Here is a 12,905-nt window from a genome sequence, read left to right on the forward strand (position 1 = left end):
ACAAGCATGATGAAATATGGAATTAACCTAGTAGAAAAATAGAATAGGAGAAAATGTATAACCTTGTCAAGCATGTTTGGTTTGTTTTTTTTTTTTTTTTTGTTTTTTTGGGTTTTTTTGTTTTTTTTTTTTTTTTTTTTTTTTTTGTATACCTGTAGGGACAAAGTTTTGCATTATAAATTCAAGGAACATTTGTATTTAGCAGTGCATTTGCAACATATTGAGACTGAAATTTGAATCTAGATGGAGAAGAGCAGTGAATGCTTTTCTCAAATTGATTAGACAAACCTGAAACATAACATCTTTTGAAACCAGGTACCTTAGCTGCACATAATTCTTTTTAATCTATTATAAAGGTAATGAAAGATTTATCAAATGTTAGACTAGTATTCTTTTAAACAACTTGAATATTTTTGCAAATGTCTAAGGACATAGTCTACATTTTTCAAGGGAAATCATGTGCCAGCTCTATGCACAAAGGAAATGAAAAGGATTCAGACATTTCCATTTCTTGGAGCATTTTGTAGCAGCTACTGAATAATGTGTCAATGATTTAAGCAAATAGTCTAGTCAGTCCCAGGAGACAGGGCCTTAAAATTTGGATGTCGTTTACATACAAGGCTGCAGAAAACCATTTGACCCTGAATATTTTCCTGAAGAGTGAAAGGTTACTTTTTCTTTTGGCAGTGGCAATAGAAATAATTGCTTGATGCTTTAAGCAAAATTGTGTAATACTAGATACTATAATATCATAATATATTCCACTGTAATACATTATATTTACAATATACTCTATAGTGTTATAACATCATACTATTATATAATAGTATATAGTATATATTAGTATATAGACATATAATACATATTATATTGTGATGTATTATAATCTATGTGAATATTATACATTAGTATTATATATTAAATAGATAAGACAATATTTTAGTGCAAATACATAGTATTATGTTGCATACTGAAAACTACTATCAAGTATCTGAGGAAGGTTAGGGAAGAAGGAATGACAAACTCCAGTGATGCTGATTTCATCACCTACCATGGATTACTTTCTGTTTCTCAGAGACAATTTTGTCCTGTGTACCCCAATTTATTTATAAAATAATTGTTTTTCTCAGTTTGCCTCAGAAAACATCTCATCTCTAGGAATGGAACAGGAAACATTTACCAGTGGGAGGGATTGGGCGCCAAGGTGCATTTCATTCTTATTCCTGTTTTTGTTTATCCCCTCAGACTCACATTTTCTTCTCCATTTTGTCTTTCTATCTCCCTCCTCCCTGACTGCACCATAGAGATGGTTTTGTAAAGGTGCAGCAAATAAAAGACATAAATATATTCTTTCCAGTTCACATTTAAGCCACTAAATCTTCACTGGTAAGAAGAAAAATTGTTTGACATTTGGCTACTAGTTCTCACTTAATGTTTCACAGTATCTCCTCTTCCTAGCTTGATACGAGCAACAAAATGCATCCCTCTATAGACAAATGTGGTTTATGTATATTCAGTCTGTCAGACGCCAAATAAATAGAAGGACTTTTAAAAATATTCTTTAGGGTGACTTTGAGCCCTTGTTTAAAATGAATTCTGTGATTCTTTCTTTCTTTTTTTTTTGTGCTAATGACTAATATGAGCTTGTTAATGTGTCTGGAGTATTGAGCCAAGGAATAAGGACATTGCTGCTGGCAAGTGCCATTTGTTTACTATTAAGGTCAGCTGAGGAAGAGATTTTCAATATTAGTATCTCTCCTTAAGGTATGAATTTTCATAATCTTTTTTCCTTCTGACCTGTGAGAGCACAGCAGGGTATAATTTCTTTTTCCTGCTGCCTGAGAGTTTGTAAACTATACACTGTGCAACTGGAAGTAAGCTAATATCTGCTTAATTTTGACTAAAATGCTTACACATTTGCAACTACAATTGCATTTTCATAATGTGAATTTGGACTCAGTATTAACATAAATTATCCCCACCCCTGCCATCCTTTTTTACATTTTTTTTTCTGCAGTAACTGTAGGAAGTCCAGAGACAGGGACACATTACTGACTTGCAAATGCATCATCTCAGGTGCTTTCATTTTCTACCTGTTCTCAGGTTTTATTCTGAAGCCTGTTAAGTCTTTGTGTGTAGGATTATTTATTTGTAGCATTGCATGACAAAACCATTCTTACTTGGTAAAACCAAAATCTCAGTCCTTCTCTCCAAAATTCACATCAGTGATGAAGTTTGTAAGTCCTGCTTTACTTTTTATGTAAGTCCTGCTTTATTTTTAAGCATTTTCTTCCAACATAACGAAGGATGACCTTTCAAAGACCCACAGATTTTTTAGGTATAAGAGAAAATTAGTAGAAGAGGGAATTTTTAGAGATAGCTATGCTGCAAGTAAGATTAAAAGACAAGCTTCCATTAGGAAGCAGCAGTGTTAGAAAGCTTAGCTTTAGTTTTAGATCATTTTTTCCTCCCTGCAGGCAGCCCAGTGACCCCTGTTCTTATTTCCAAGGTCTGTTCTGGGGCAGTGAACACCACTTCTGATAACAGGAGAAAGGTTCTGACTGCAAGCAAGTGAAGCAGTCAGCTGAACTGCTACCTTGATCATCTCCCTCTTGCCTTGTACCGTGACATGCTAGTTTGGCTTTTGCTCCTGTGTATTTGAAAACTGGGAAACAGTACTGAGAAAAACACTTCTTTGGGTCTGGTTTTTAGAAGAATAGTAGCAGCACATGTCACACTGCTAACAATAGTGTCTCCTCAGTTGCCATAGCTTTACCATGGGTGTTTTCTTGTTCTTACTACAATAAGAATTATATACTAAATAAAAAGTGAATATTATAGTCATGTCACTACAACATTGCTGTGTATGTGTTTATGCGCTACAATGGCATCTGTTGTTACTACTCTGCAAAACGATCACTTTCTGTTTTTACATATGGGCTTCTTCTAACCTAACTTCACAAGGTGTTTTTCAGTTTCATTCTGTATAAGATACAGTGAATCCTAATGGTATTAAGAAACTTTAAATTCCACTAGAACTCACACTGAGTGCTTCAGGGAAAGAACAAATTTTTTTTTCAAAATAAAGCTCCCTTTTATGGGGGCTGTGAGGCACGGATAGATTGTTACTTAGTGATAGAAAATTACAAAATCATGATGCCCACTCTAGTCGCAAAATGCTTTTAAGTGAGGAAACAGAAAATATTTTGCCTTTGATGCAGTGAAAATGAGGCAAAACTTTGTACTGCTGAAGTCTTGAAGAAACTTTGACAATTAAATTCTCTCTCAGAGAGACAGTTTTATGTTTTGTGTCATATGCAAGTTTTTCTTAAAAGTTGTGAACTTTTAACCTTCTTTAGAGAGACCTAGGAGGCTGTTACATTTTGATTCCACTCTCTGTCTCTGATGTTAGTACTGCTGGTTCTTACAACCTCTTACACTAACTTTTCTTTAAAAATCCTCAAAATTAATTATTTTCCTGTCTCTGATGTGCTCTGCATAAGTACTGGTACAGGGACTAAGAAATTTGCTTTCATAATTTCAGGTGGAGCATGAAACATCCTGTACACGGGCCTGGATGTCCACTAAAAGCTATTTTCACTTTTTAAAACCCCAGCTGTAATGTGATGATGGGTGACAACCAGCTCCAATGGGACCAACAAGGAATGGCAGCAGCCACCTGACCACCTCTTCCTCTTTCCTACCCATAATATCAGTCACCTGTTACCGCAGGAGTCCATTTTGTTCAATTAAGTGAATACAGGCACTGAGAAAGGCCTCGTATTCTGGAAGAGAAGTTCTTCCAGACTTCATCCTCCTACTTAGTGCTACAGCTGTAGTAAGTGTAACCAAAACTGCTTTAGTAACTGGATTCCAAGGAATTCTTCTATCTGGTAGATGCATAAACTGACAACTTCATTTTCATTCATAAAGAATATTCTCACATTACAAAAATCTTAGTCTAAAACCTTTTATATCTGTACTTCTTAGAGGTTGATAGATTGTAATTTTTAGTCAAATCAATGGTGTGACTTCCTCTTTTGTGAAAGCAAAGTAGAGCAGTTTTTTGTGTTCATGTTCTAAAGACTTTCATGACAGCAGTTACTTTCTCATTTATACTACTTATGAATGAAGCAGTATATACAGAAGTATAAAATTAAACAAAAATTCTTAATCTTAACACAAATAGGCAAGAATAGATCTAAATATACATATGCACATTTTAGAAAGAGCAAAGCAGCAATTTATTGAGAATCTCCTTGCTTATTCGTTAGACCATTAAAGCATAACAAGGTTAGGGATTAAAGTACATAAAGTGACATTAAAGTATAACAAGTCTAGGCACTAGGTTATACATTTCATTCTTCTGATGCATTTCCTTTTCTCAAGTAGTTTGTTTAGCAAAGAACTTTTTAAACTATTGATGCCTATTCTATGAAATTTACAAGTTTAAATACACCCAGATAATATTTGTAGGTACTCTAAGGAAATATTTATACCTCATGAAAATGTACTTTTCCATTTTCTGAAGTTGAAAGCACTTTGTTAACTCAGTCATACTTGGGCTTCTTTGTTGTTAAGTGATTTCACCTAAGATTTTAAAATATTTCATGTATTTCACATGAAATAATGAAAAAAAAATGCAGAGTTTATTTAACTTTTTTCATTGTTAGCTTCGTGCATATGATAACATTCTGAATGCCACCAGTTTACCTTTTATTTTTTTTGGTTTAGAACCAAAAAAACATTTTAGAGAACATAATAAACTGATAGAGAGATGTGAGGAAAAAAATTATTAGATATGTCCAGAGAAACAAGGAAAAGTACCTAAAAAGTATTTTAACATTTTTTTTCTAATTCTTCTCATTTCAGGCTGTGCAGTTTCTCTAAAACATGCTTAGTATATAGGAAACAGGAACCCTACAGTCCATTTGAGTGCAATATATAGACAGCAACCTGTAAAGAGATAGTAATAAATTACAGTCTCATCAACTTCCGTCAACTTATCGTAGTCATCTATACATGATCCATAAGTTCAACTTCAATTATTTTACCAGAGCATTAAAAGGATGCAAGCTAATATTGCCTGTAATATGAGTTAATGGAAACTTTACCTCTTTTACCTACAAAAGAGAAATACGATTATATTTATTAAGCTTCCATTCTTACACGAATATAACTGGAGGAAGGTATTTTAGTTTGTAGTGACTATCTTGCATTTTTTCTTTGGTGAAATAGTTATTAATCTCATGGACACATGGAAGTCTTTTTCAAAGTGAAAAAGATATTTGTGTAAACTCCAGGATTTAATGTGTAGAGATGCCTTACATAATTCTCTAAGTACTGGATTTATACTAGAGCTTAGGAATTCCATGTGAGCAAAGAGTTCTGAAATAATTCTAAGAATAATTATGCAGATTATAAATAAAAAGGTAAATAATTTAAAGGATTAACCACTAAAAATGCAATAAAATGAGGCAATAAAAATGTGTTAGCTCTTAAACAGAAATTTTTGTCAACTTATTAAATCTGTGTTACTTCCATCAGCCTTGCACAAGCGTAAAGACCTCTTATATTTTCATTGTTCTTGCTGACATATTCACTACTCTGCAAGGAAAGCTTCTATCTGAATGTGTTTTAGCCTTCCTTCTCTTGCCCTGAATGTTCAGATAGCCAGAATAAATTTCCAAATAAAAGCACCAAGTGCTGACAGCTTGAACATTGGTATATTGAGCTGACTGTCCTGTCTTGGTTTGCTTAGGGTGACAATGATTGAGATTTTAGTTCAGCCTTTGACAGTGTTTTTCATGAGGGAGCACTTCTGAAGAGCATTGACAGAAGGTCTCAGAACATGCCCACAGGTCAGCTCCCTGGGGCACCAGCTGCTTGTGGACTATGTTAGGAAAATAAAACAATTATTGTATAATGTAGGAGAGCTAACCCAGCAGTGCCGTATTTTGAAATATTAACTTCTTAGCCATAAAATAAATTATCCAGAATGGTTTGGTTAACAGATCATCCCTTTTTATATAAAGTACAGACCCACATGTGCTAAAGAGATGACTATTTTAAGCATTTTTCTTTTAAAGAATCACTTTTAGAAATATGTATCTAAAAATACATCCACAGAGCAAAACAACATCTATGGTCTGCATTAAAAAATCAGGAACAACTGATATGATTGTACTAGCAGGAACGGAACGGTTTTGCCATCTGAAATACAACCTTTGTATTTCAGAATTATTATTCCAGTGCATTTCAGGTGAGCAAATCCCAAATTACAAGGGAAACACTGGGGTAAATTCCCAAGGTACATACATGAGTTCGCTATCATCCCCCCAAATCTTGAATGGCATCGCTTGGTGAGAGTGGGCACCAGCTTGTAACTATTCCATATGTAGTTTTCTCATTATTACCCTCAGTTTTCATAAATACCTTTCAATGCTTCCTGGGTCATCAAAGAATCTAATTCACTGTAAAGTCATTCCCAGCATTCTGAGAAAGAAATAGAAACAAATATACATGGACAACATGCAAAAGTATTTTTAAAATTTTCTTTTCTACTGTTTAAAAAACTGTGTCTAAGGACAGTATTTTAGTTTTACACTTTGAAAACTTTTTGCAGTATTTCCATTAGAACCAGATAAAGAATAGGTTAGGGTTTTTTATTTTAATTTTATGTTTCACTGTGTACCCTACATAATCTACTGGATAGAGGAGGTGATGTCTGCATAAGACAAACTAAATAAAAGACATTCTGCATGGAGGCAAATTGAGCTGTCTGTTAAAGAGAAGAAATGGAATAGTAAAGGGATCAGCTTCCAGTCCTGCCAGTTTTTTCCTTTTTTTGTTCGATTCATTTACTCTGCCTGTGTCTGCCATTTAGTAGACAGGGCGTTCTAGACAGTATCCATCTCATACTGTGTGACTGCATGTGTTTGTATTTTTCCATTACTGCAACAGGTTTGTTGTCTAAGTTGGAATCTCTTGGCACTACTATGATAAAAATGAAAATGTAGATAGTATGAAATTTCTATCGGACAGTAGGCAATAAAAGAAACAAACAATGAAAATCCAAGAAGAATAATGTATTAAATTAAGAATACATGGTCTAGGGAAATGCACTGTTAAAATTAAGTCATCAGATATACTAATCTTTTTAGCTCTGTATGTATATCAAGTGTACTGCAAGCTATTTACATTGTACTAGATAGTTTGTGCTTCTGTTGTGACAGTTTTTTAGAGAAATGGCATGACTGACTGTTTAGATTAAATATCATTTAAAAAACAAACAGAATATTGAAATTTGATAGAGTATTTAATAGCTATTTCAAAGTCTTTTTCTTTGACCTTGTTACTGAGTATATTCTAAAGATATGTATATATTTGACAGTCTATTACCTATTGCTCTGATTATTTTCAACAGAGCTTTCTCTTAACTTTTAAACCAATTTTATTTTTATTGTAGCCTATATAATTTTACATTATGTCGAATTAATGCCATAAAATTTGACATATCCAACGTATTTGTAAACTATCTCAATCAAAAATTTACAGCAAGACGAACATTTTTACAAATTATATGGGAAAAAAAAACAATATTACACAATATGCTTTGGTTTGTTATTGTCATAGCTCTATTTTAATAACTACTGGTGAGGGAGAGCCTGACATCTAGACTCTGCATAAAGAAAAAAAGGTAGTGGCTATTTGACTAATACTGTTCCCTACATCTCATACAATGACATCACTTCTAATACTGAGAAGCTCCTACTTTAAAGAAAACAAAAAGTTTGAGATCTGATCACAGTCAAAAATAAGAAGCAGAGCATTACTCCACTCTACCATTCAGTCTCACACACACATATGCCAATTCTAGCACAAAAACAATAGCAAATGATCTCTGAATTCTAACAATTACTGAATCTCTTGATTGCTTTTGCTGAAATGCTATCTTTTTATATAGCATACTTAGATATCTATATAGACTTCTATTACTCTACAATAAACAAAATTTTGCCATTTTAAGTAAAAAAAAAAATAGTACTAAATATTACCTCAAACAGCAATAAAGAGAAGTACCAGCATATACATTGCAAGACTTCTGAAGAAATTTTGCTGATTAATGATATTTATAACATTAACAGTGTGATTTTCAAAATATCTAACCAGTTCAAATGATCAATTTATGGGTACAAACTCTATTCATGGGGAGAAATAACCCCAATGCACCAGTGCATGTTGGGGAACCATCCAGCTGGAAAGCAGCTTTGTAGAAAAGGACCTGAGAGTCCTGGTGGATATCAAACTGAACAAGAGTCAGCAATGTGCCTTTGCTGCAGGGAAAGCCACCAGTATTTTGGCTGCATTAGGTAAAGCATTGCCAGCAGGCTGAAGAAGCTGAACCTTCCCCCTCTCCTCAGCACTAGAGAATCCAGGAAAGGGCTACAAAGATGATTAAGGGACTGGAGATATCTCCCATGAGGAAAGACTGAGAGAGCTGGGACTGTTCAGCCTGGAGAACACTCGCAGGGAGACCTCATCCATGTGTATAAATGGCTGAAGGAAAGGTGTAAAGAAGTCTCTTTCCAGTGCTTCTGAGTGACAGAATAAGAAGCAGTGGGTCCAAACTGATACACGAGACGTTCTTCCCGAATATCAAGAAAACCTTTTTCACTGTGAGGGTGACTGAGCACTGACACAGGTGGCCGAAGGAGGCTGTGGAGTCTCCATCCATGCAGACATTCCAAAGCTGTCTGGACATGGTCCTGGGCAACCCACTCTAGGTGGCCCTGCTTGAGCAGTGATGTTGGACCAGGTGACCTTTAGAGGACTCTTCCAATCTCAACCATTCTGTGATTCTGTGAACTGAAAATTTAGGAATTTTTTTCAGAATGGCAAACAGGTACCTGCTCCCTGAATCAACATCAGTGCTTTTGAAAATCTTGCTAATCCTGTCTGAGGGAGGATGACCAACTTCTGAGAGCACGTTTTTAAGGCATTACAAGGTATTATTTTCTTGACCAATGTTGCTGTCTCTGGAGTAGAGCCAGGTACTGTCTAACATGTGCCTCCTGGAGCAAGAGCCAACAGTTCTGAGCAAGATGTCTCAGTTCTCAGCAGGAGGCAAGTAGCTCACATGCTGTAAGGCTGTTGACTTAACCCAATGAATAGAGAGCATCACACACAGATTTCTTAAATGACACCACTCCAGGCTGTAAATGAGAAGCTGGTAAGAGAACTACAACTTCCCACCAAATGTAGTGTTCTTACTGTGTCACACACTCAGGAGAGGCTCATTGCTCTGCCTCTTCTGGTTGCCAATTAGAGGGACAGAGTTGTGCTTAGCTGAGGCATGTAGTTCCTAGTATTTTTTTTTTTTTAGAAATGCCTTCAAAGAGTGTACCAAAGGTCACATTGTTGTTTTTCTCTCCACTAACAGAAGCAGAATACACCAGCTCCTGCTCCTCGTTTGCACCTACCCCCTCAGCTCCCTGGCAGATCAGATCACTGTCAGCCCCAACCTGCCCGGCAGCCTCCCTGCTGACAGCTTGTCGGGTCATCGGCCTCCTCTCTGGGGCCTGAGAGAAGTTGCCAGCCTTGACTTTCCTATTCTTTTTACTGAGTATTTAATAAGAACACATCTCAAGGCTAGGTATATCCATATGTGGCTGATGCAGGTGGCCTTGCAGCATCATGTCCTGTAGAAACAGCAGCGTGCACGCTTCCTCCCAGCTTCCAGCTGGGATGAGAACTGCAGAGAAATGCTACATGACTGGTGATGTTTGGTCAGCCAGCGTGGATCATGCTGTGTTTGAGGGTGATGAGATATTTTTTTTCCTAGAAATTCATCCCAGGGGCACTGAAATGTACACAGTTTGGTGGGACACAGTTCAGCAAGATGGAAATAGGACAGCCGCGCTAGCTGACAATGCAGGGGAATACTCATAGGCCTGACCTGCTGTGAGCTAACTGATGGTACAACTGCCACCTAAAGAAAAGCAACCTCTATTGCATCAGACTTATTTGTAATTACAATTGCAGATTATCACTAGTTACATGATTATGAGCATAATGCTGGTGCAAAAAAAAAAAAAAAAGGGAATTCCTACATGAAGTAAAAAAGGCTAGTACAAAGCAATAAGACATGTTTACTGCAAATATATTTAGTTTTTAAGGATATTACAGCATACTACAGAACCCTAAGGTGAATCTGGTAATGGAGAAATGGCTGTTAATCACTGTTAAGTGCCACAGTGGCTGAGCAGGTTCTGCACAAGGGCAGCATTACTACCATAATATGCACTATTTGACTCATTTAAAGAACATTTCATTTCTCAAATGTAACACTTAACTATTCTAGAGTACTGAATAGTAAGCATTTACTAATGCTTTCCTAATTAGATTCTAACTAAATAGGTTTACTTCTAATCATAAAATAAGACTGTCAAGGCAACTCGAGACATTCAAAGATCTTGCTGTTTCAGGGGACTGTTAATTATTGCTATTATTTTGCAGAGAGATTATACTAGATATTTCATACTGTGCTTAATTTACAGATTAAAATACTTTGTTAAGGCAAACAGACAGCTAGAAACTAAAATTACTATTAGCTTGTTTTTGCAAAACAAATAATTGAGAAGATGTGCTTGATAACATGATTCCAAATAAATACTGTATAAGAATTGAAAAATAGCTGTAAAAGAGTATTACAAAAACAAATTTTCAGGACTTTTATAAAAACAGTTTTATCAACAAAGAAAATTCCTGTTTTACATTCATCTTATTTTCTATGATTTTTGCCCTTTTATTCCCATTACGTGTTCTGGCAATAAGTCATAAATCAAACACAGTATGTTCTGTAAAAATAAATGAACTTTATCACTGTGTAATGTAAAGGAATATAGGACACATTTCAAAAATCCCACTCTATACTGAACTGCTACTTTTTAGTAGGGTTTATCTGTAAGACACCTGAAACATAACACTTTTATGTTTATGACATGAATTAATGAAAAATTACTTTGAATCAGACAGGCACTTATTATGAACTTGAAGATCAAGGGACAAAATCATAGCAACAAAACAACAATAATTTAAATATGAGTTGCTGATTTACAGATCATGACACAATAATCCATTTACATATTAATTTCATAAGGAGTTTTTGTTGTGCAAGAATAAGGTCCTGTATGTTTTGCAAATGAAACACTTTAACTGCTAAATTACTTCCTAACTCTATCTGTAAATATCAAATTATTTTGCAGGTAATCTTTTTTTAATCCATGTTACAGGACCATAACTGAGTGGTTACTCTTTTTGAAATGGTGTAAACCTTTGTTTCTAGTGCCACTGAATGTAGTGGGGAAAAAATGTTATACCATATTAAGACGTTTTACTAGTATTTTCAGTTAGAAAAGAGACAGGCTTTATCTTGCAGCTGCAACTACTGAAAAATTTTGAATGTCTTCTTACTAAGAATGTCTGCAGTTTTAAAAATAAAACATTAAAATCCAGTAGCACTCTTTTAAAACAACTTCTTTATAACCAGTATGTAATTAGGCCAAAAGTAACAACCTTCCTCTCTGTTTACTAAACCACAAACTCTAAACCACAAACCAATATGTTTACTTTTAACTTTGCTAATTCATATAGAACATCCATGCTAATAAACACATATTATTTTATCTAGATACAAAATATTTATATGTGCAATAGATTTAAAGGTATTGGAACACAGTATATTTTTTATCCTGTCATCTAAAAAATAAAATATGGTAAGCCTAGCAGTTACTGGTGGTTAGTAACACTGTAGTAACTAAAAATAGCAGCAAATAGGATTAACGAAGCAGTCAAAGCTACTACGAAGGAGCTAGGATTTGCACTTAATATATAAACACATGATGTTCCCTTAGAGCTAATCAATTAGCAGTAGACATTTCATAAAAACATAAATGTGTTGTTATAATCCAAGTTTTGTGTTTATCTATATGACATCTATATTGTTTATTTCGACTACTACCCATCCAGTTAAATGAAACTGTTCTGGGCTCAAATTTGGCAATAAAGAAACCCATGCAATCAAATCTATACTACACCAAATAGTCCAAGGTCTGTTTTTCTCATCTTCATTCATGTGTCACTCTGTCTTTATACACAAAATAAGAAAATGCTATTATTTCTGACTGAAAGTGAAAGGACCATCTCCTGAAATAAATGTACTAAAATTAGAATTAAATTTCTTAACAATGGTAAAATCAAAGATTAAGAGGTTTGGACAACATATCTAAAGAACAGTACGAGTTCTTGTCAAAAATTACTTTTCAGACAGACCCTCAAAAATGAGGATGAACATGGTTTCTTAGCAAAGGACAGTCTATAAGTACCTTATTTTTTTGTTGTTTCTGTTTCTCCTGTTAATAACTTCAGCATCTTCTGTACAGAAACCCACTAAAACCTTCCTTCCCACCACCACCAAAAAGCCCCACGAGAAGGTTTTGAAAAGAGTCTCTGAAAAGAGTAAATTTAAAGAGAAGTTCCTTTATTATCCTTATTCTTTTAAGTGTATTCTTGGATGTCCCCTAAAAAAAAAAAAAAAAAAAAACAAAAAACAAAAAACACCACTGAAATTACTTCAGTACCTTTATACCTGTACCTTTTTATTAACCTCTAATTTCTGTAGGAGTTTTCACTTTCATTAACAAACATTTTTCTCTTACAAAAAACATTCTTGTGACATCAAACGGCTTATACGACAGCAACTCAGCCTTGAGAATAAACTGTTTGAGGCACTGGAACAGGTTGCCCAGAGAAGCTGCGGATGCCCCATCCCTGGAGGTGTTCAAGGCCAGGCTGGATGGGGCTTCGAGCAACTTGGTCTAGTGGAAGGTGTCCCCGCCCGTGGG

This window comes from Pterocles gutturalis, unplaced genomic scaffold (genome assembly GCF_000699245.1).
Source record: "Pterocles gutturalis isolate BGI_N339 unplaced genomic scaffold, ASM69924v1 scaffold6835, whole genome shotgun sequence".
NCBI lineage: Eukaryota > Metazoa > Chordata > Aves > Pterocliformes > Pteroclidae > Pterocles > Pterocles gutturalis.